We start from the raw sequence: 25,846 nt of genomic DNA, 5'->3' as shown, positions 1-25,846 counted from the left end.
GGTAAGGGGGCCCGATGTCCACCGCCCGTCACTTTAAATGAAAAAAAAAAAGAAATATATATATATATATATATATATATATATTTTAATTTCCCGTGACCATGGCCCCCCCTAGATCAGGCCGTGCTCCCCCGATGCCGCAGGATTTTGGCGTGAATTAATTTTTATTTTATAATTTCCCGCCCCAGCCTGTGCGCCTGTGACTCACAGCGCCGGAGGGGGGGAAGGGAAGCGTACATGCGTACGTCATTCATGTCCGCCTTGTCCACCCTGTCACCCATGTTCACCACCATCCCTGTAACCCATGTTCACCCCCTCCCCTGTCCAGCCCCAGTCTACCCTGTCACCCATGTCCATCCCCCATTCACCCCTCTGTCCCTTTTGTCACCCCTCTTTTACCCCCTTGTCATCCTTTTCCACCCCCCTGTCATACCTGTTCACCCCCCCCAGTCTCCCATTTCCACCCCCCTGTCATCCATGTCCACCTTGGCCACCCCTGTCCATCCCTCTGTCACCCCTGACCACCCCCTTATTCACCTCTCTGACCCCTGTTCACCCCTCTTTTACCCCCTTGTCACACCTGTCCACATCTCTGACCCCCTGTCCACCCTCCAATCTACCCCCCTGTCACCCATGTCCACAGCCTTATTCACCCCTTTAACCCCCTTGTCATCCTTGTCCATCCCCCGTCATCCTTGTCCATCCCTTGTCATCCTTGTCCATCCCCCCTGTCTCCCATGTCCATCCCCCCTGTCATCCATGTCCACCTTGGCCACCCCTGTCCCCCCTGGGCAACCCTCTGACCACCCCCCCAGTCTACCCCTCTGTCAACCATATCCACCCCCTATTCACCCCTCTGACCCCCTGTCACCCCTGTTCATGCCCCCTGTCTCCCTTGTCTACCCCCTTGTCAGCCATGTCCACCCCCCCCTGTCACCCCTGTTCACCCCCCCTGTCACCCCTGTTCACCCCCCCTGTCTCCCATGTCCACCCCCCCTGTCATCCATGTCAACCCCTCTGTCACCTCTGTCCATCTCTCTGTCACCCATGATCACCCCCCCATCCACCCCTCTGACCACCCCCTAGTCTACCCCTCTGTCACCCATGTCCACCCCCTATTCACCCCTCTGTCCCTTTGTCACCCCAGTCCACCCCTCTCTCACTCCTGTCCACCCCTCTTTTACCCCCTTTTCACCCTCCTGTCATGCATGTCCACACCCCTATCCACCTCTCTGTCACCCCTGTCCATCCCCCTGTCACCCATGATGTTCACTCTCCATTGTCCACCCCTGACCACATCCTTGTCACCCATGTCCATCCCCTATTCACCCATCTGTCCCTTTGTCACCCCTATTCACCCCTCTGTTACCACCTTGTCACGCCTGTCCACCCCTCTGTAACCCCCAACGCCCCCTGTCACCCATGTTCACTCCTCTATACCCCTCTGCCCCCCATGTACACTCCTCTACACCCCTTGGTTACCCATGTACACTCCTCTAAACCCCTCTGCCACCCATGTACACACTTCTACACCCCTCGGTTACCCATGTACACTCGTCTACACCCCTCTGCCACCCATGTACACTTCTCTACACCCCTCGGTTACCCATGTACACTCCTCTACATCCCTCTGCCACCCATGTACACTCCTCTAAACCCCTCTGCCACCCATGTACACTCCTCTACACCCCTCTGTCACCCATGTACACTCCTCTACACCCCTCTGTCACCCATGTACACTCCTCTACACCCCTCTGTCACCCATGTACACTCCTCTACACCCCTCTGCCACCCATGTACACTCCTCTAAACCCCTCTGCCACCCATGTACACTCCTCTACACCCCTCTGCCACCCATGTACACTTCTCTACACCCCTTGGTTACCCATGTACACTCCTCTACACCCCTCTGTCACCCATGTACACTCCTCTACACCCCTCTGTCACCCATGTACACTCTACACCCCTCTGTCACCCATGTACACTCCACTACACCCCTCTGTCACCCATGTACACTCCTCTACACCCCTCTGCCACCCATGTACACTCCTTTACACCCCTCTGTCACTCGTGTACACTCCTCTACACCCCTCTGTCACCCATGTACACTCCTCTACACCCATCTGTCACCCATGTACACTCCTCTACACCCATCTGTCACCCATGTACACTCCTCTACACCCCTGTCACCCATGTACACTCCTCTACACCCCTCTGACACTCATGTACACCCCTCTGTCACTCATGTACACTCCTCTACACCCCTCTGTCACCCATGCACACTGCTCTACACCCCTCTGCCACCCCCTAAGCCCCCGGTCACCCATGTACACTCCTTTACACCCCTCTGCCACCCATGTACACTCCTCTACACCCCTCGGTTACCCATGTAAACTCCTCTACACCCCTCGGTTACCCATGTACACTTCTCTAAACCCCTCTGCCACCCATGTACACTCCTCTACACCCCTCAGTTACCCATGTACTCTCCTCTACACCGCTCTGCCACCCATGTAAACTTCTTTACACCCCTCGGTTACCCATTTACACTCCTCTACACCCCTCTGTCACGATTGTACACTCCTCTACACCTCTGTCACCCATGTACACTCCTCTACACCCCTCTGCCACCCATGTACACTCCTCTAAACCCCTCTGCCACCCATGTACACTCCTCTACACCCCTCGGTTACCCATATACACTCCTCTACACCCCTCTGTCACCCATGTACACTTCTCTACACCCCTCGGTTACCCATGTACACTCCTCTACACCCCTCTGTCACCCATGTACCCTCCTCTACACCCCTCTGTCACTCAAGTACACTCCTCAACACCCCTCTGTCACCCATGTACACTCCTCTACACCCCTCTGTCACCCACTACGCTCCGTTACCCATGTACACTCTTCTACACCCATGTACACCCCTCTGTCACCCATGTACACTCCTCTACACCCCTCTGTCACCCCCTGTCACCCATGTACACTCTTCTACACCCATGTACACCCCTCTGACACCCATGTACACCCCTCTGTCACCCATGTACACTCCTCTACACCCCTCTGCCACCCATGTACACTCCTCTACATTCCTCTACACCCCTCTGCCACCCATGTACACTCTACACCCCTCTGTCACCCATGTACACTCCTCTACACCCCTCTGTCACCCCTGTACTCTCCTCTACACCCCTCTGTCACCCCTGTACACTCCTCTACACCCCTCTGTCACCCCTGTACACTCCTCTACACCCCTCTGTCACCCATGGAAAGAAAGTGTGGAGCCTAATAGGTTTGTTTTGCAGGTTTAATGGTGAAGTATTGTGGCTGGAAGAAATTGTCATGATGGGGCAGACCAGATGGAGAAGAGAAGGGAACACGGCTGATTAGAGAAGACGTCATCTGTGAGTTGCTGTCTAAAGCAGCACTTTAATCTACAGCTAAATAGATATAGTGCATTTTGTGTATTGCGGCCCTTTTCCTACCCTCTGCTTGGGTGAGGCTGAGGCCTCTAAGATTTATTAAAGAAATAGCACAGCAGCACAGAGTATTTCTGGAGGGAACTGTCGTGAGGCAGACTGTCTGCCAGAAATACTCTGTGCTGCGGGGAAGCCTACTCCATCTTCTACCTTCCTTTCACCGCTCTCTACATGATGGTACAGTCAGAGATATGTTATATTTCACATATAACATATATCTCAGACTGTGCCATCATGTAGGGAGCGGTGAAAGGAAGGTAGAAGATAATGTAGGCTTCCCAGCAGCACAGAGTATTTCAGACAGTCTGCCTTATTACAGTTCCCTCCAGAAATACTCTGTGCTGCTGTGCTATTTCTGTAATAAATCTAAGAGGCCTCAGCCTCACCCAAGCAGAAGGCAAAAAAGGTAAAGTGTGTGGCTTATGAATGGACTAGTTGCTATTTTCTACCTGCCTTTCACCGCTCACTATATGATGTCAGAGAGGAGTTACATATCTGACTGTGCCATCATGTTGTGAGCTGTGAAAGGCAGGTACTCCGGTGAAAAACTATTTTTTCTTTTCTTTTTTTAAATCAACTGGTGCTAGAAAGTTAAACAGATTTTTAAATTACTTCTATTAAAAAATCTTAATCCTTCCTTATTAGTGGCTGTATACTACAGAGGAAATTATTTTCTTTTTGGATTTCTCTTCTGTCATGACCACGGTGTTCTCTACTGACACCTTTGTCTGTCAGGAACTGTCCAAAGCAGAAGAAATTCCCCATAGCAAACATATGCTGCTCTGGACATTTCCTAAAATGGACAGAGGTGTCAGCAGAGAGCACTGTGGTCGTGACAGAAAAAAAAATCCAAAAAGAAAAGAATTTCCTCTGAAGTATGCAGCCGCTAATAAGTACTGGTAGGAATAAGATTTTTTAATAGAAGTAATTTACAAATCTGTTTAACTTTCTGGCACCAGTTGATTTAAAAAAATGTTTTCCACCGTAGTACCTCTTTAAGGTGAATGAAGGCTGGAGCCAAGTTGGACTGGGTATCATAGACAGAGATCCCAAGTTGGCACAAAAAGGAGGAGTATAGTTCAGTGTTTTTAAGCGCTTGGTGTAGTTGAGGTTATTGGCATTGCCATCCCTCAAAGTACACTATAGCCTCAAGTGCACTGAACCCCCTATTCTATGGCAAATATTCATGTACATACTGGGCGGGAATAGGGGCGGGGCAGGGGTGGAGTCTTGCTGGGGGCCCTTGCTTTATTTGGTCCGGGGGCCCTGAGTGGTGTCAGTCCGCTTCTGCAGGGGTGTATGAGGCATAAGGCGCATGGGGCCCATTATTGAAACTTATAGAGACCATGAAAACTCCAATCATTTCCCCCTTGATAATTGGTGAATCCATTTCTCCAACTGGATTCGGCAATCTAAAAGGTCAGTGCTTACCTCACTAACACGTCGGTGTCCATCTCGGCGTATTTCCTGTTTGTCCATTCACCGGCGTTATTCGGATGCCACACTTCCTAGAGCGTCACCTGATCCCAGTCATGTGACTTCAGCCGTGACATGCTGTAACATAATTGGATCATCTTATCATGTGGTCTCTTTGACATATTATTGGTCCGATTACTTTCTCAAAACAAATATACATCATGCAGCCTCACTCCTCCTACAGCTCGCACATGCACGAGAACTCCAATGGAAAAGGAGTAAACAGAGACTTGTCACTGCTTCTATCTGTTTGCTCCAATGGATTCATTGATGTTAATAGTATTGAATTGCTACCATTACGATGTTTTATTATTTATATATCACTAGTTTTAATTAAATATATTTCTAGTTAAAATCCACTGGTTATGTGTGTCAATATAGTATGGTCTGATTAGTAGGTGTTGTTAACCCCTTAAGGACACAGCCCATTTTCACCTCTAGGACGCAGCCCTTTTTTGCACATCTGACCACTATCACTTTAAACATTAATAACTCTGGAATGCTTTTACTTATCAATCTGATTCCGAGATTGTTTTTTCGTGACATATTCTACTTTAACATAGTGGTAAATTTTTGTGGTAACTTGCATCATTTCTTGGTGAAAAATCCCCAAATTTGATGAAAAAATTGAAAATTTAGCATTTTTCTAACTTTGAAGCTCTCTGCTTGTAAGGAAAATGGATATTCCAAAAATTTTTTTTTGGATTCACATATACAATATGTCTACTTTATATTTTCATCATAAAATTGACAAGTGTTTACTTTTGGAAGACACCAGAGGGCTTCAAAGTTCAGCAGCAATTTTACAATTTTTCACAAAATTTTCAAACTCGCTATTTTTCATGGACCAGTTCAGGTTTGAAGTGGATTTGAAGGGTCTTCATATTAGAAATACCCCATAAATGACCCCATTACAAAAACTGCACCCCCCAAAGTATTCAAAATGACATTTAGTAAGTGTTTTAACCCTTTAGGTGTTTCACAGGAAAAGCAGCAAAGTGAAGGAGAAAATTCAAAATCTTCATTTTTTACCCTTGCATGTTCTTGTAGACCCAATTTTTGAATTTTTACAAGGGGTAAAAGGATAAAATTTATACTTGAATTTGTAGCCCAATTTCTCTCGAGTAAGCACATACCTCATTTGTCTATGTAAATTGTTCGGCGGGCGCAGTAGAGGGCTCAGAAGCGAAGGAGCGACAAGGGGATTTTGGAGAGTACGTTTTTCTGAAATGGTTTTTTGGGGGCATGTTGCATTTAGGAAGCCCCTATGGTGCCAAAACAGCAAAAAAAAAAAAAAACATGGCATACCATTTTGGAAACTAGACCCCTTGAGGAACGTAACAAGGAATTAAGTGAGCCTTAATACCTCACATGAGCAGGATGCGGGAGATCCCACACGGGGATTTATCCCAGAAAAAACCTCGGCGTGTGAAAGCGCTTCTCCGTTGCAAAAAATTTGGTTGCTGTAAACTTCTTGGATAAGAAGGGGGGATTTATTGACGGTTGGGTTTACAGAAATAAAGAACACAAAAAGTAAAAAAGTAAAAAATAGAAAATAAAAAAATATAAAGCATAAAGCAAACAGGATTGGACAACGCGTTTCAAAAGGGTATCCCTTTCTTCTTCAGGTCTGCTGGCTTAATGTAACAAGTGTGCTTATATACACAGTGTGAGGGGTGTGGTCACAGGGGGCTGGGCTGTGACGTCCGTCCCTCCAGGCTTCTGGGGGGAGTGTCTGGAGACTAGAACTGAGGTCCCTTTAACATAACTGAAATCTCTCCATTAGAACCAATAGACTAGTGTGGGTCTATGGTAGATGCTGTGGGCTGGGAAACAAGCTAAGCAGTACTTGTGATGGTTTGAGGCTGTATGGGAGATGTCTGAGAGCTACCTAAATAGAGGTATATTCTTTAATTGAAAATTACACTTAGGGTTAATTGGTATGTGGCTCCTGTGTAGTAATGGTTACATTTATAACATTGTGGTGAGCATGATTGACAAGTGAGGAAGTAATTCATAAACAATGTTACATGGTAATCGATAGTGGATGGATATGGTTGACATTATAACATTGCAACAGATGTATGAGTATGATGGACATGACTGGGATATAGTCAATAAAGTTTTGGTTTGAACTATTGTGGTAAGTGCTGTTGGTTAACAAAGAGCTGCAGAGGCTAGGTTAGCCCTTTTAGGCGGTGCTAAAAGGTCTGGAATTGGATGGCAAGAGAAAAAAGATTTTTTTGCATGGATTCAGGTTTCCTTTTTATGTGATCAGTTCTGTGGCCTCATTAAGCCCATATGGCTGCAAAGTTTCAAGGCGGTAGATCCAGAACATCTCTCGTTTTTTTAAAGTGGAAAATCTATCATTTTGGTGTGGTGGGATATGGTCTATGGGGCAGATTTTAATTGGTTTTTTTTCTTCTCTATGCATTTCGGAGCAGTGTTTGGAGAGACTGTGCAGAGCGAAGTTCCGTTTGATGTTATTCCTGTGTTGGTTTAGTCTGATGTGGAGTTCTTGGGTGGTCCGACCGACATACTGTTTGTTGCAAGTGCAGGTGATTAAGTAGATAACGAAACTGGATTTGCAGGTGAGTGGATATTTGATGTTATGTTTTTCGTTGGTTCTTAGATTTAAGAAGGTGGTTTGCTTGTGGTCAATTGTGGCACAGCAGAGGCACCTTTTGGTTCCACATCTGGAAGCACCTTTGGTTTTTGTACTGGAGTGGTTGGTGTGGCAATTGGTATGTCGCTTGAGTCTGCTGGGGGCGATTAGATTTTTGATGTTTGGTGCTCTCCTGAAAGTTACTCCTGGATTCCTCGGTAGGGATTTTTGTAGGATGGTGTCATTTTGAAGGATGTGCCAATGTTTTTGGAGTATGGTTCTGATTGCATTGTGAGATGAGTTGTAGGTAGTGATAAAGTTCAGTTTGATTTGGTTGTCTGGGTTTTCTGGGTTTTTCTTTGGTTGTAAGCAGTCATCTTGCGTTAGGGTTTTGGTCTTGTTGTAGGCTTCGTTCAGAATTTGTTTTGGGTATCCTTTTGAGAGAAAGCGTTTTTGTAGAATCTTCGCTTGGGATTTGAAGGTGTAATCTGAGGTACAGTTTTTCCGGATACGTTTGTACTGGTTGAATGGGATATTGAGTTTCCACTTTTTGTAGTGTCCACTGTTGTAAGGGAGGTAGCTGTTGGAATCAACTTTTTTGAAATGTGTTGCAGTGATGATGCTGTTGTCCGTATGAGAGATTTCGAGGTCCAGAAAGTCTATGGTTTCTGCAGATATGTTTGATGTGAGTATGATCCCCCAGTCGTTTTTATTGATGCTGTTGATGAGTTCTTGGATGAGTTGGGGAGGTCCATTCCATAGCATGAACAGATCATCTATATATCGACGGTACAGTACCGTGTGTTGTTGGAAGAGTGGATGTGATGTTATGAAGGTTTTCTCAAAGGTGCCCATCACTAGATTTGCATACGATGGTGCCACCCGAGTCCCCATCGCAGTGCCCCGCGTCTGGTGGTAGGTGGCACCATCGTATGTGAAGAAATTGTTGTTTAGGATGATGTCCAGACATTTGAGCAGAAAGGTACATTGTTGTTGTGGAATGTTGGGGTCCTCTTCTAGAGTGCTTCTGACGCAATCCAGTCCTATGTTGTGTTTGATGTTGGAGTATAATGCTGTGACATCCATTGTGACAAAAATGAGGTTGTTGTGCCAGGGGATTGGGCGTAGTAGATTAATGAGGTCGTCTGAGCTTTTCAGATAGCTTGGGAGAGATTGGACATAGTCCTGTAGTATCAGATCCAGATAGTGAGAGATTTGGGATGTGTGGCTATTGATGCCGGAGATGATTGGTCTCCCTGGGGGCTGTGTTTGGTTTTTGTGGATCTTGGGTAAGTGGTAGTAGAATGGAACGGAAGGATTGTCGATGTAGAGGAATTTCTTTTCTGCTTTGGTGATTACGTTGTCAGTAAATGCTTTATTGAGTGTTTCTTTGATCCTTTCTTGTAATTGAGGGTATGGGTTATGGGTGAGCTTTTGGTAGTAGTCCTTATCTTGTAGGATTTTCAGAGCTTCTGCATGATAGTCCTCATAATCTTGTAGAACTATACCTCCTCCTTTGTCGGCGGATCTTATGACCAGGTTTGTGTTGTCTTTAAGTTTTTTCAGAGCTTCTTTCTCTTTCCTAGTTAGGGATCCGTTTTTAGTTTTTTTGCTGTGGTTGATAGGAAGTTTTTTGAGGTCTTGTGCCACAAGGTCATGAAAGGTTTTGATTAGATGTCCTTGGCTGTGGATGGGGTAAAATTGAGATTTATTTTTAACAAGAGGATGCTTTCCTTCAAGGGGATTTGCTTCCTTGGATTCAGTTTTTTTAAACCATTCTTGGTTGGGTAACGAGAAATGTCTCTGCAAGGTGAAGGAATAAAGTGAAATCGTCTGGTTTATTGACTGGGCAATAGGATAGCCCTTTCTTTAGAAGAGATAGTTCATATGGATTGAGAGTTTGTTTGGATAAATTGAAGATTTTTATGGTTGTTTCCGTATCTTTGTTGTTGTCTTTGTCCTCATGAGTTATTGGGATAGTGTTTTCTTTTCTCTTTTTCGTTTGTTTTCCTCCTCTTGTTCCCCTCATATGTTTTTTCTTTTCATTGGGGTTATAGGTAGAAAAAATTGCTCTATTTTCTTCTTGGAGGTTGGTTTCTGTCTGAGTTCTAAAAAATGTTCTGAGGAGGAAGTGCTCGGAATTGAGGTAGTGGTGTTTTTGCACGGTTGGAGGAATGGGACAAAATTCCGGTTGTTATTGCCAGTGTTGTCAATAGTGAGAATGTCTTGATCTTTCTTTGGAGGTGTCTTGATTGGAGTGAGAGAGATGAGTGGTTCGGTGCTGGCGACCTCTTGGTGGGGGTAGTCCTCATGTGTAGATAAATTCGCCAGTTGGGATATAGATGGAGAGGTTTCTTGGGAGGGAATGCTCTGATGAGTGGTGATGGGTGATGAAGGTTTTGGTTGAGAGGCTGGTGATTTATGGATGTGTTTCTTCAGGGCTTCTATAGTTTGCATGATGTCGTTGATTTTGGCTTGTCTCGGGGTAAGAGTTGTGGGTGGGGGGTTGGTTGAGGCGTGATTCGGGTGTTTTTTGTTAGGTGTGTTGGGATGTTTCTGAGTGTTGGGAGTGTTGGTATGTTTCTGGATTGTGGGAGTATTGGGGATGGTGGTAGTTTGGTTGGTGATGTTTGAGCGCGGAGTGGTTATTTTGCGTGTGGTAGGGGTTCTCCTGGGGGAGTTGGAAGGTATGTCTTGGTAACGGGTGATGTGGGATTTTGTGTAGGTCCGGTTTTTGAATTGGTAAGTTTTTTAGGTCGGTGGTTGATGGCTTTTATTGGGAGTGGTGGCAGATTTGGGTTTGGTAGGTCGATCGGAGTTGTCGGGTGAAGGGTCTCTGGGTGATTTGTTTTTGTTCCATATTCTGTAATTGCCTTTTGTGCGATCGGATCTGTCACGTTTGAGTTTTGATGCCTTTTTGGAGATGGTTTCCTGCTGTATTTTTGTTATTCTGGTGGTAAGATTTCTGTTTATTTTATTGTAGTCAGGGTGGTCTGTGTACTCACTTAGTTCTAGGATTGTTAATTGTATTTCGTTGGTAAGTTTGGTTAGTAGTGTGGTTCTTTTTTTGGTAATGTGTTGCATCATCATGTTGGAACAGACAGATAACAAATCATCCCATTCCCTACAATATACATCATCATTTTTGAAAGTTGGTTCATTCAATAACCTTAAACCCCTAGGCGCGAGATTCTCATTCAGATAGATGTTTAGAAAGTCAATGTCGAGGCTATGTCTCAGTTCATCTTGTAATAGAGTCTCTAATCTTTGGAACAAAGTGATCATAGAGGCCGTGTCAGTGGCAGATACTGGCACGGCCTCAGTACCTCTGATATCCAGATGTGTAGAGCCGGTAAGTTCCAAGATCAGCTTTTCCCTGTCAGGTAATCTGCTGGTAAAATATTCCATTGTGGATGCGGGTTTCTCTGTCACTATCCGGCAGCCCTCTGTGCTGGTCCGCTGTGGACCGGTCCGGTGCTCTTTTTGGGGAGACCGCTTGAGATGAGTAAAATATGTGAAGAGAAAAAACACAGAAGTGGCGCCTTGATGGTGCCTTTACCTTTCTAGTTATAGGAGGTAAGGGGGGGGGGGATTTAGCGGGGAAGGATAGGGAGATTTTCTGCTCACCTTTCAGAGTTGTGCTGCATAACAGGCACAACTCTGCGATGCATACAGGCTGGTATGCGGCAAGGTTCCGGGGCCGCTGACTGCTGGATCTGCTGGCTGATGTTCTTGCTTGTCTCCGGTGCTGCGGGGTGACAAAAACGCTTTCTCTCAAAAGGATACCCAAAACAAATTCTGAACGAAGCCTACAACAAGACCAAAACCCTAACGCAAGATGACTGCTTACAACCAAAGAAAAACCCAGAAAACCCAGACAACCAAATCAAACTGAACTTTATCACTACCTACAACTCATCTCACAATGCAATCAGAACCATACTCCAAAAACATTGGCACATCCTTCAAAATGACACCATCCTACAAAAATCCCTACCGAGGAATCCAGGAGTAACTTTCAGGAGAGCACCAAACATCAAAAATCTAATCGCCCCCAGCAGACTCAAGCGACATACCAATTGCCACACCAACCACTCCAGTACAAAAACCAAAGGTGCTTCCAGATGTGGAACCAAAAGGTGCCTCTGCTGTGCCACAATTGACCACAAGCAAACCACCTTCTTAAATCTAAGAACCAACGAAAAACATAACATCAAATATCCACTCACCTGCAAATCCAGTTTCGTTATCTACTTAATCACCTGCACTTGCAACAAACAGTATGTCGGTCGGACCACCCAAGAACTCCACATCAGACTAAACCAACACAGGAATAACATCAAACGGAACTTCGCTCTGCACAGTCTCTCCAAACACTGCTCCGAAATGCATAGAGAAGAAAAAAACCAATTAAAATCTGCCCCATAGACCATATCCCACCACACCAAAATGATAGATTTTCCACTTTAAAAAAACGAGAGATGTTCTGGATCTACCGCCTTGAAACTTTGCAGCCATATGGGCTTAATGAGGCCACAGAACTGATCACATAAAAAGGAAACCTGAATCCATGCAAAAAAATCTTTTTTCTCTTGCCATCCAATTCCAGACCTTTTAGCACCGCCTAAAAGGGCTAACCTAGCCTCTGCAGCTCTTTGTTAACCAACAGCACTTACCACAATAGTTCAAACCAAAACTTTATTGACTATATCCCAGTCATGTCCATCATACTCATACATCTGTTGCAATGTTATAATGTCAACCATATCCATCCACTATCGATTACCATGTAACATTGTTTATGAATTACTTCCTCACTTGTCAATCATGCTCACCACAATGTTATAAATGTAACCATTACTACACAGGAGCCACATACCAATTAACCCTAAGTGTAATTTTCAATTAAAGAATTTACCTCTATTTAGGTAGCTCTCAGACATCTCCCATACAGCCTCAAACCATCACAAGTACTGCTTAGCTTGTTTCCCAGCCCACAGCATCTACCATAGACCCACACTAGTCTATTGGTTCTAATGGAGAGATTTCAGTTATGTTAAAGGGACCTCAGTTCTAGTCTCCAGACACTCCCCCCAGAAGCCTGGAGGGACGGACGTCACAGCCCAGCCCCCTGTGACCACACCCCTCACACTGTGTATATAAGCACACTTGTTACATTAAGCCAGCAGACCTGAAGAAGAAAGGGATACCCTTTTGAAACGCGTTGTCCAATCCTGTTTGCTTTATGCTTTATATTTTTTTATTTTCTATTTTTTACTTTTTTACTTTTTGTGTTCTTTATTTCTGTAAACCCAACCGTCAATAAATCCCCCCTTCTTATCCAAGAAGTTTACAGCAACCAAATTTTTTGCAACGGAGAAGCGCTTTCACACGCCGAGGTTTTTTCTGGGATAAATCCCCGTGTGGGATCTCCCGCATCCTGCTCCTGTACTATTGCCACCGCCTGTCAGCGGTCTCGGCAGAAAGCTGCTCCCGATCACCAACCTAAGGCTCTTTTCCTCGCCACATCATCGGGACTTAAAGGATAGTGGCACCCGACTGCTCACCCCGATCTCCACCGCGCACTGGAAGCAAGGTACCAGCACACATCGAGGGGATCATCCAGCTGACCGCATCTGCCGACTCTGCCAAGCGGATCACATCTGAACATCTGGAGTACACCAGAGGACGGTGTCTACTCCACAAAATCAGCGCTCCACATCACCGGCACCAGGTGACACCCCGCAGCACCGGAGACAAGCAAGAACATCAGCCAGCAGATCCAGCAGTCAGCGGCCCCGGAACCTTGCCGCATACCAGCCTATATGCATCGCAGAGTTGTGCCTGTTATGCAGCACAACTCTGAAAGGTGAGCAGAAAATCTCCCTATCCTTCCCCGCTAAATCCCCCCCCCCCTTACCTCCTATAACTAGAAAGGTAAAGGCACCATCAAGGCGCCACTTCTGTGTTTTTTCTCTTCACATATTTTACTCATCTCAAGCGGTCTCCCCAAAAAGAGCACCGGACCGGTCCACAGCGGACCAGCACAGAGGGCTGCCGGATAGTGACAGAGAAACCCGCATCCACAATGGAATATTTTACCAGCAGATTACCTGACAGGGAAAAGCTGATCTTGGAACTTACCGGCTCTACACATCTGGATATCAGAGGTACTGAGGCCGTGCCAGTATCTGCCACTGACACGGCCTCTATGATCACTTTGTTCCAAAGATTAGAGACTCTATTACAAGATGAACTGAGACATAGCCTCGACATTGACTTTCTAAACATCTATCTGAATGAGAATCTCGCGCCTAGGGGTTTAAGGTTATTGAATGAACCAACTTTCAAAAATGATGATGTATATTGTAGGGAATGGGATGATTTGTTATCTGTCTGTTCCAACATGATGATGCAACACATTACCAAAAAAAGAACCACACTACTAACCAAACTTACCAACGAAATACAATTAACAATCCTAGAACTAAGTGAGTACACAGACCACCCTGACTACAATAAAATAAACAGAAATCTTACCACCAGAATAACAAAAATACAGCAGGAAACCATCTCCAAAAAGGCATCAAAACTCAAACGTGACAGATCCGATCGCACAAAAGGCAATTACAGAATATGGAACAAAAACAAATCACCCAGAGACCCTTCACCCGACAACTCCGATCGACCTACCAAACCCAAATCTGCCACCACTCCCAATAAAAGCCATCAACCACCGACCTACAAAACTTACCAATTCAAAAACCGGACCTACACAAAATCCCACATCACCCGTTACCAAGACATACCTTCCAACTCCCCCAGGAGAACCCCTACCACACGCAAAATAACCACTCCGCGCTCAAACATCACCAACCAAACTACCACCATCCCCAATACTCCCACAATCCAGAAACATACCAACACTCCCAACACTCAGAAACATCCCAACACACCTAACAAAAAACACCCGAATCACGCCTCAACCAACCCCCCACCCACAACTCTTACCCCGAGACAAGCCAAAATCAACGACATCATGCAAACTATAGAAGCCCTGAAGAAACACATCCATAAATCACCAGCCTCTCAACCAAAACCTTCATCACCCATCACCACTCATCAGAGCATTCCCTCCCAAGAAACCTCTCCATCTATATCCCAACTGGCGAATTTATCTACACATGAGGACTACCCCCACCAAGAGGTCGCCAGCACCGAACCACTCATCTCTCTCACTCCAATCAAGACACCTCCAAAGAAAGATCAAGACATTCTCACTATTGACAACACTGGCAATAACAACCGGAATTTTGTCCCATTCCTCCAACCGTGCAAAAACACCACTACCTCAATTCCGAGCACTTCCTCCTCAGAACATTTTTTAGAACTCAGCCAGAAACCAACCTCCAAGAAGAAAATAGAGCAATTTTTTCTACCTATAACCCCAATGAAAAGAAAAAACATAGGAGGGGAACAAGAGGAGGAAAACAAACGAAAAAGAGAAAAGAAAACACTATCCCAATAACTCATGAGGACAAAGACAACAACAAAGATACGGAAACAACCATAAAAATCTTCAATTTATCCAAACAAACTCTCAATCCATATGAACTATCTCTTCTAAAGAAAGGGCTATCCTATTGCCCAGTCAATAAACCAGACGATTTCACTTTATTCCTGGACTTGCATAAATTTACAATGAAACTCACCTTGCAGAGACATTTCTCGTTACCCAACCAAGAATGGTTTAAAAAAACTGAATCCAAGGAAGCAAATCCCCTTGAAGGAAAGCATCCTCTTGTTAAAAATAAATCTCAATTTTACCCCATCCACAGCCAAGGACATCTAATCAAAACCTTTCATGACCTTGTGGCACAAGACCTCAAAAAACTTCCTATCAACCACAGCAAAAAAACTAAAAACGGATCCCTAACTAGGAAAGAGAAAGAAGCTCTGAAAAAACTTAAAGACAACACAAACCTGGTCATAAGATCCGCCGACAAAGGAGGAGGTATAGTTCTACAAGATTATGAGGACTATCATGCAGAAGCTCTGAAAATCCTACAAGATAAGGACTACTACCAAAAGCTCACCCATAACCCATACCCTCAATTACAAGAAAGGATCAAAGAAACACTCAATAAAGCATTTACTGACAACGTAATCACCAAAGCAGAAAAGAAATTCCTCTACATCGACAATCCTTCCGTTCCATTCTACTACCACTTACCCAAGATCCACAAAAACCAAACACAGCCCCCAGGGAGACCAATCATCTCCGGCATCAATAGCCACACATCCCAAATCTCTCACTATCTGGATCTGATACTACAGGACTATGTCCAATCTCTCCCAAGCTATCTGAAAAGCTCAGACGACCTCATTAATCTACTACGCCCAATCCCCTGGCACAACAACCTCATTTTTGTCACAATGGATGTCACAGCATTATACTCCAACATCAAACACAACATAGGACTGGATTGCGTCAGAAGCACTCTAGAAGAGGACCCCAACATTCCACAACAACAATGTACCTTTCTGCTCAAATGTCTGGACATCATCCTAAACAACAATTTCTTCACATACGATGGTGCCACCTACCACCAGACGCGGGGCACTGCGATGGGGACTCGGGTGGCACCATCGTATGCAAATCTAGTGATGGGCACCTTTGAGAAAACCTTCATAACATCACATCCACTCTTCCAACAACACACGGTACTGTACCGTCGATATATAGATGATCTGTTCATGCTATGGAATGGACCTCCCCAACTCATCCAAGAACTCATCAACAGCATCAATAAAAACGACTGGGGGATCATACTCACATCAAACATATCTGCAGAAACCATAGACTTTCTGGACCTCGAAATCTCTCATACGGACAACAGCATCATCACTGCAACACATTTCAAAAAAGTTGATTCCAACAGCTACCTCCCTTACAACAGTGGACACTACAAAAAGTGGAAACTCAATATCCCATTCAACCAGTACAAACGTATCCGGAAAAACTGTACCTCAGATTACACCTTCAAATCCCAAGCGAAGATTCTACAAAAACGCTTTCTCTCAAAAGGATACCCAAAACAAATTCTGAACGAAGCCTACAACAAGACCAAAACCCTAACGCAAGATGACTGCTTACAACCAAAGAAAAACCCAGAAAACCCAGACAACCAAATCAAACTGAACTTTATCACTACCTACAACTCATCTCACAATGCAATCAGAACCATACTCCAAAAACATTGGCACATCCTTCAAAATGACACCATCCTACAAAAATCCCTACCGAGGAATCCAGGAGTAACTTTCAGGAGAGCACCAAACATCAAAAATCTAATCGCCCCCAGCAGACTCAAGCGACATACCAATTGCCACACCAACCACTCCAGTACAAAAACCAAAGGTGCTTCCAGATGTGGAACCAAAAGGTGCCTCTGCTGTGCCACAATTGACCACAAGCAAACCACCTTCTTAAATCTAAGAACCAACGAAAAACATAACATCAAATATCCACTCACCTGCAAATCCAGTTTCGTTATCTACTTAATCACCTGCACTTGCAACAAACAGTATGTCGGTCGGACCACCCAAGAACTCCACATCAGACTAAACCAACACAGGAATAACATCAAACGGAACTTCGCTCTGCACAGTCTCTCCAAACACTGCTCCGAAATGCATAGAGAAGAAAAAAAACCAATTAAAATCTGCCCCATAGACCATATCCCACCACACCAAAATGATAGATTTTCCACTTTAAAAAAACGAGAGATGTTCTGGATCTACCGCCTTGAAACTTTGCAGCCATATGGGCTTAATGAGGCCACAGAACTGATCACATAAAAAGGAAACCTGAATCCATGCAAAAAAATCTTTTTTCTCTTGCCATCCAATTCCAGACCTTTTAGCACCGCCTAAAAGGGCTAACCTAGCCTCTGCAGCTCTTTGTTAACCAACAGCACTTACCACAATAGTTCAAACCAAAACTTTATTGACTATATCCCAGTCATGTCCATCATACTCATACATCTGTTGCAATGTTATAATGTCAACCATATCCATCCACTATCGATTACCATGTAACATTGTTTATGAATTACTTCCTCACTTGTCAATCATGCTCACCACAATGTTATAAATGTAACCATTACTACACAGGAGCCACATACCAATTAACCCTAAGTGTAATTTTCAATTAAAGAATATACCTCTATTTAGGTAGCTCTCAGACATCTCCCATACAGCCTCAAACCATCACAAGTACTGCTTAGCTTGTTTCCCAGCCCACAGCATCTACCATAGACCCACACTAGTCTATTGGTTCTAATGGAGAGATTTCAGTTATGTTAAAGGGACCTCAGTTCTAGTCTCCAGACACTCCCCCCAGAAGCCTGGAGGGACGGACGTCACAGCCCAGCCCCCTGTGACCACACCCCTCACACTGTGTATATAAGCACACTTGTTACATTAAGCCAGCAGACCTGAAGAAGAAAGGGATACCCTTTTGAAACGCGTTGTCCAATCCTGTTTGCTTTATGCTTTATATTTTTTTATTTTCTATTTTTTACTTTTTTACTTTTTGTGTTCTTTATTTCTGTAAACCCAACCGTCAATAAATCCCCCCTTCTTATCCAAGAAGTTTACAGCAACCAAATTTTTTGCAACGGAGAAGCGCTTTCACACGCCGAGGTTTTTTCTGGGATAAATCCCCGTGTGGGATCTCCCGCATCCTGCTCCTGTACTATTGCCACCGCCTGCCAGCGGTCTCGGCAGAAAGCTGCTCCCGATCACCAACCTAAGGCTCTTTTCCTCGCCACATCATCGGGACTTAAAGGATAGTGGCACCCGACTGCTCACCCCGATCTCCACCGCGCACTGGCCGCAAGGTACCAGCACACATCGAGGGGATCATCCAGCTGACCGCATCTGCCGACTCTGCCAAGCGGATCACATCTGAACATCTGGAGTACACCAGAGGACGGTGTCTACTCCACAAAATCAGCGCTCCACATCACCGGCACCAGGTGACACCCCGCAGCACCGGAGACAAGCAAGAACATCAGCCAGCAGATCCAGCAGTCAGCGGCCCCGGAACCTTGCCGCATACCAGCCTATATGCATCGCAGAGTTGTGCCTGTTATGCAGCACAACTCTGAAAGGTGAGCAGAAAATCTCCCTATCCTTCCCCGCTAAATCCCCCCCCCCTTACCTCCTATAACTAGAAAGGTAAAGGCACCATCAAGGCGCCACTTCTGTGTTTTTTCTCTTCACATATTTTACTTAATACCTCACATGTGTTTCATGACTTTTGCATATGTAAAAAAAAAATAATAATTTTCACAAAAATGTGTGTTTCCCCCAAAATTTCACATTTTTGCAAGGGTTAATAGCAGTAAATACCCCCCAAAATTTGTAACCCCATCTCCTCTGTAAGTTTGGGATACCCCATAAGTTGACCTGAAGTGCATTACGGGCGAACTACAATGCTCAGAAGAGAAGGAGTCATATTTGGCTTTTTGAGAGCAAATTTTGCTCGGGGGGCATGTCGCATTTAGGAAGCTCCTATGGTGCCAGGACAGCAAAAAAAATGACATGGCATACCATTTTGGAAACTAGACTCCTTGAGGAACGTAACAAGGGATAAAGTGAACCTTAATACCCCACAGGTGTTTCACGACTTTTGCATATGTAAAAAATTTTTTATTTTTTTACCAAAAATGCTTGGTTTAGCAAAAATTTAACATTTTTAAAAAAGGTAATAGCAGAAAATACCCCCCAAAATTTGAAGCTCAATTTCTCCCGATTCAGAAAACACCCAATATGGGGATGAAAAGTGCTCTGCTGGCGCACTACAGGTCTCAGAAGAGAAGGAGTCACATTTGGCTTTTTGGAAGCAAATTTTGCTCTGGGGACATGCCGCATTTAGGAAGCACCTATGGTGCCAGGACAGAAAAAAAAAACCACATGGCATACCATTTTGGAAACTAGACCCCTTGGGGAACGTAACAAGGGGTAAAGTGAACCTTAATACCCCACAGGTGTTTCACGACTTTTGCATATGTAAAAAAAAAATTATTTTTTTACACTAAAATGCTTGTTTTCCCCAAAATTTTACATTTTTATAAGGGATAATAGCAGAAAATACCCCCCAAAATTTGTAACCCCATCTCTTCTGAGTATGGAAATACCCAATAAGTGGACGTGAAGTGCACTGGGGGCGAACTACAATGCTCAGAAGAGAAGGAGCATCATTGAGCTTTTGGAGAGAGAATTTGGCCATGTGCATTTCCAAAGCCCCCCCGTGGTGCCAGAACAGTGGACCCCCCCCACATGTGACCCCATTTTTAAAACTACACCCCTCACGGAAGGTAATAAGGGGTGCAGGGAGAATTTACACCCCACTGGCATTTGACGGATCTTTGGAACAGTGGGCTGTGCAAATTAAAAATTTTATTTTTCATTTTCACAGACCCCTGTATCAAAGATCTGTCAGACACCTGTGGGGTGTAAATGCTCACTGTACCCCTTGTTACATTCCGTGAGGGGTGTAGTTTCAAAAATGGGGTCACATGTGGGTATTTATTGTTTTGCACTTATGTCAGAACCGCTGTAAAATCAGCCACCCCTGTGCAAATCACCAATTTAGACCTCAAATTTACATGGTGCACTCTCCCTTCTGAGCCTTGTTGTGCGTCCCCAGAACACTTTGCGCCCACATATGGGGTATCTCCGTCCTCAGGAGAAATTGCGTTACAAATTTTGGAGGCTTTTTTTCGTTTACCGCTTGTGAAATTTTAAAGTATGGGGCAACACCAGTATGTTAGTGTACAAAAATGTTTTTTTTTTACACTAACATGCTGGTGTAGACCCCAACTTTACCTTTTCATAAGGGGTAAAAGGAGAAAAAGCCCCCCAAAATTTGTTAGGCAATTTCTCCCGAGTACGGCGATACCCCATATGTGGCCCTAAACTGTTGCCTTGAAATACGACAGGGCTCCAAAGTGAGAGCGCCATGCGCATTTGAGGCCTAAATTAGGGATTTGCATAGGGGTGGACATAGGGGTATTCTACACCAGTGATTCTCAAACAGGGTGCCTCCAGCTGTTGCTAAACTCCCAGCATGCTTGGACAGTCAATGGTTGTCCGGAAATGCTGGGAGTTATTGTTTTGCAACTGCTGGAGACTCCGTTTTGGAAACACTGCTGTAGGATACGTTTTTCATTTTTATTGGGGGGGAAGGGGTGGTGGTGGGGGGGCAGTGTACGTGTGTATATGTAGTGTTTTACTCTTTATTTTATGTTAGTGTAGTGTTTTTAGGTTACATTCACACTGACGGCAGATTACACTGAGTCTCCCGCTAGGAGTTTGAGCTGCGGCTGCTGCAGCTCAAACTTGAAGCAGGGAACTCACTGTAATCCGCCGCCAGTGTGAATGTAACCTGTACATTCACATGGGAGGGGGGGGGGGGCAAAACTACAACTCCCATCATGCACTGACATAACGTGCATGCTGGGAGTTGTAGTTTTGCATTAGCTGGAGGCACACTGGTTGGAAAATACTGAGTTAGGTAATAGAACCTATTACCTAACTCGGTATTTCCCAACCAGTGTGCCTCCAGCTGTTGCAGAACTACAACTCTCAGCATGTACTGATTGCCAAAGGGAATGCTGGGAGATGTAGTTATGCAACAGCTGGAGGCACGCAAGTACAACTCCCAGCATGCCGAGACAGCCATTTGCTGTTCCTGAGTGCTGGGAGTTGTAGTTTTGCAAGATTTAGAGGGGTTCAGGCTGGAGATCACTGACAGTGGTCTCTAAACTGTGGCCCTCCAGATGTTGCAAAACTACAAATCTCAGCATGCTAAGACAGCAAACTGCTGTCTGGGCATGCTGGGAGTTGTAGTTTTGTAACATCTGGAGGGCTACAGTTTAGAGACCACTGTCAGTGATCTCTAGCCTGAACCCCTCTAAATCTTGCAAAACTACAACTCCCAGCATGCCAACACAGCAAACAGCTGTCAATGCATGGTGGGAGTTGTAGTTTTGCAACATCTGGAGGGCGACAGTTTAGAGACCACTCTCTAAACTGTCGCCCTGCAGATGTTGCTAGGCAACAGACTCCCGGACACGCGGCGTCATACTCACCTCCACCGCCACCGTGATCACAGCCGCCGCCGGGTAAGTGACCGCCGCTGCCGCCGCTGCCGCCGCCGCTACTACACGGTTCCCCCCGCTGTGCCCGGACACCGATGGGTGGGCATAGCGGAGGGGAACCGAACTTTAACCCCCCCGCCCCCAGTCTGCTATTGGTCGGTCGCTCGGCCGATCAATAGCAGGGATAGGAGGGGTGGCAACCCTGCCACCTCACTCCTATCTCTTCAAGGGGGATCGAGGGTGTCTTGGACACCCTCGATCCCCCTTATTTTATCGCGGAGCCGCCGTTGATGGGCAGGGGGAGAGCGCTCCCCCTGCAAACACCATAGATGCCGTGATCAGAACTGATCACGGCATCTATGGGGTTAATGCTGCCGGGACCGGCGCGATCGCGGCCCCGGCAGCTGCGGTGGGACTCCGGTTGTGATTGACAGCTGAGTCCCACCCGCGATCTCCTGAGCTGCCCGCGGCAGAGCAGGAGATCGCTTGGACATATGCATATGTCCATTTGCGCGAACGTGTAATTCGCCTGGACGTATGCATACGTCCAATAGCGGGAGGGGGTTAAATATTTAACCACCTATGCATACAGGTCCACTTTATTTTATTGTGTTATATTCTATTATACATTATGTCTATATATTTCAATAAACCACTTCCATACTTAAGTTCACGGTATCTATATGTGAACAAAAGGAACAGCAGAGCCTCTCATTGCGTAGTAGTCTTCAAACAAAGAAACAGGCTAGTGGATGATTTTAGACCCACTCACCTGTTATTGTTGTTGTTGTTGTGTGGGTAACACACAACAACTTATAGCGTTTTGTCAAGTAAATGTGCAGTGCAGCCACCGGGTGCCGGATGAAGATCCACTGATCCACCGTGGGAGTCCAGGATATGTAACAAACACACAACAAAAAAAAACAGGTCCAGGCGCAACCGCTTCGTTTCAAGGAGGAGATGGTGCACATATATTTTTGACACCCAAATTTTTTTTTCATGCAATTAAAAAGTAAGTACTGGCCACAACATAACGCGTTTCAGGGCATACAGCGCCCCTTCCTCAGATGTGTAAAAATGGCATGCCCTTTTTACACATCTGAGGAAGGGGCGCTGTATGCCCTGAAACGCGTTATGTTGTGGCCAGCACTTACTTTTTAATTGCATTAAAATACTTTTTTTTTTGTAGAATAGGTGTTGTGACCCGGAGACACAAGGTGATCGGGGGTGTAGAATCACCTATCACCTTCTGTATCTATGGGGAGGTGGCGATTTCACCCCCCCCCCCCCCCCCAGGAGAGCAGCTATTGGCTGGACGATCATCCAGCCAATAGCAGCCAGCAGGGGAGGGGTTAAACGGCATCCTCTGCAGCGCTGACCGTTAGCTGGGTTCATTCAGCGGTCAGAGCTGCAAGAGGAGCCAGGGACCCCTCTGTACCCATTGGATCACCTCAGGAGACCCGAAGATCACCAAGATCAGGGACAGAATCCACCAGAGGGAAAGGTAGGGAAATCAATATAATAAAGTTTAAAAAAATTTAAAAAGAAAAATTAATCGCCCACCACCCAGATTCTTTTTTGGCCAGGTCCAATGAATGGTACGCCGTCAGTGCAGCAGAAATGAGAACATTTTGGGGCCTCGTGTTGCATATGGGCCTGGTCAAAAAGCACAGTGTCAGGCAGTACTTTAGCGGGGACATCCTATACCAGACCCCGCTGTACAGTATGGCCATGACACGTAAGCGGTTCAAGGCTATTTGGAATTGCCTTCATTATGCAGATAATGAAGCATGTCAACCCCGAGGTGATCCCACCTATGACCGGCTTTACAAAGTGAGGCCGGTCATTGATCACTTTGGGGCCAAATTTTTGGAGGCCTACGTACCGCTTAGGGAGCTCTCGGGTGATGAGTCTCTTATCAGTTTTAAGGGGAGACTTATCTTCTGCCAGTACATTCCCTCGAAGCGGGCGCGGTATGGCGTGAAGCTCTATAAACTTTGTGAGAGTACCTCCGGGTACACTCTCAAGTTTAGAGTGTATGAGGGACGAGATTCCCGTATTGAACCCCCAGAGTGTCCCCCCACTCTGGGTGTTAGAGGGAAAATCGTTTGGGACCTTATGCACCCATTGCTGGATAAGGGTTAAGGGTACGTGGAAAACTTTTATACCAGCATCCCTCTCTTCACATCCCTTGCCGCCAGATCCACGTCCACTTGTGGGACCATGCGGAGAAACCAGAGAGGCCTCCCTCTAAATTTGATCCAGACACCTATTCCCAAGGGTGAGTCCCGTGCCCTTACCTATGAAAACCTGTTGCTGGGTCAAGTATAAGGATAAGAGGGATGTCCTTATGCTGACCACTATTCATGGTAGCAGCAGCTCACCTGTCCCTGTGCGAGGTACCACAACAACGGTCCTCAAGCCTGATTGTATTCTGGACTACAATCAGTATATGGGGGGAGTTGATCTTTCTGATCAAGTCCTCAAGCCATACATGGCCATGCGGAAAACACGTGTATGGTACAAAAAAGTTGCGGTCTACATGGTACAGGTTGCCATGTACAACTCTTTTGTACTGTACCGGAATGCTGGCAACACAGGGACATACCTCCAGTTCCAAGAAGAAGTCCTAAAGGTCCTGATTTTTGCTGACCGGGAAAGAGCAGGCCGGACTTCCCAAGAAACTGGAGTTATAGGTCCCAGAAAAAATGCAGAGTTTGTAACAGGAGGGGGATTCGGGAGGACACAACCTATCAATGTGACACTTGCCCCGATCATCCGGGCCTCTGCATTAAGGATTGCTTCAGGGAGTATCACACTTCCATGGAGTACTAAATTTTCCCTCTTCATTTTAATTTTCCATAATTTGACTGTACCAATGTACCAAGTCCAGAGTACATTCCAAATTTTAACCCCATAAAACCACTAAATTGCCCAAAAAAAAACTATTTCATAAAAAAACAAAAAAAAATTATAAGACCTCTGGGGGTATTAAAAAAAAATGGGTCATGGATCACTGAGAAACTATCATCAGGGACTTTTTATGTTGCCTCAAATGCGCAGCGCTCTCTCTCGGGGTGCGCATTTGAGGCAACAGGTTAGGGACGGCCACACACATCACATTCCCAGAATGATGGTTTAGAGCATAGGGTTTGGGGTGGGCATATTTTTTTGTTTTGGCTATGCTCTGGGTCATCATTCTGGGAACATAACCTGTTTTATCCTTTTATGTCCCACTGTACCCCTTGTTAGTTATTAGTGTACCCCATGTAATGCCCCTTGAGGGGGGTCCCACCGTTCTGGCTCCATAGGCAGCTGTCTAGAAGCTCCAGGCCCCTGACTGCCCTCCTGTTCCCCCGTGACCAGTGAGCAGAGCCGATCTACGCCCAGATACGAGGTATGTCCTTACTCCAAAGAAATGTATTAACAGATATTTTTTTTTTTTTGCTGTTCTGGCACTAAATGCGACATGTGCCCCCTATTTCAGCAAAATTTACAAATGTGACTCCTTCTCTTCTGAGCATTGTAGTGCGCCAGCAGAGCACTTGACATCCACATATGTGGTGTTTCCATACTCAGAAGAGATGGAGTTACAAATTTTGGGGGGCATTTTCTCCGATTACCCCTTGTAAAAATGTAAAATATGGGGGAAAACTAGCATTTTAGTGAAAAAAATATATAATTTACACATCCAACTTTAACGAAAAGTCGTGAAACACCTGTGGGGTGTTAAGGCTCACTGTACCCCTTGTTACGTTCCTTGAGGGGTGTAGTTTCCAAAATCGTATGCCATGTGGGATTTTTTTGCTGTCCTGGCACCATAGGGGCTTCCTAAATGGGACATGGCCCCGAAAAACCATTTCAGCAAAATTTGATTTGCAAAAGCCAAATATGACTCCTTCTCTTCTGAGCATTGTAGTGCGCCAGCAGTGCACTTGACCTCCACATATGTGGTGTTTCCATACTCAGAAGCGATGGGGTTACAAATTTTGGGGGGCATTTTCTCCTATTAACCCTTGTAAAAATTTAAAATTTGGGGGGGAACAAGCATTTTAGTGGAAAAAAATTATAATTTACACATCCAACTTTAACGAAAAGTCGTGAAACACCTGTG

The 25,846-nt window shown here is 45.4% G+C and overlaps 1 protein-coding gene across 8 annotated transcripts in view; it reads right to left on the bottom strand.

Moving 5' to 3' along the window:
• LOC130282600 (gastrula zinc finger protein XlCGF26.1-like) overlaps window positions 1-25,846 on the bottom strand; it is a 381,272-nt gene that overhangs the window by 267,186 nt on the left and 88,240 nt on the right. For 3 of the 8 annotated variants that reach the window (XM_056530995.1, XM_056530993.1, XM_056530996.1), the window contains exon 2: window positions 4,912-5,034. The exons of 4 other annotated variants lie outside the window; for them this stretch is intronic. The gene's annotated coding sequence lies outside the window, so the exon portion shown is untranslated. Of the gene's footprint in view, window positions 1-4,911; window positions 5,035-10,887; window positions 10,917-25,846 lie in introns of those variants that run through there. One more of the 8 variants, XM_056531001.1, reaches the window with a different exon arrangement.

The sequence above is a fragment of the Hyla sarda genome, chromosome 7 (assembly GCF_029499605.1).
Source record: "Hyla sarda isolate aHylSar1 chromosome 7, aHylSar1.hap1, whole genome shotgun sequence".
NCBI lineage: Eukaryota > Metazoa > Chordata > Amphibia > Anura > Hylidae > Hyla > Hyla sarda.
Note: the sequence above shows the minus strand (reverse complement) of the source record. Positions and strands in the feature narration are given on the sequence as shown.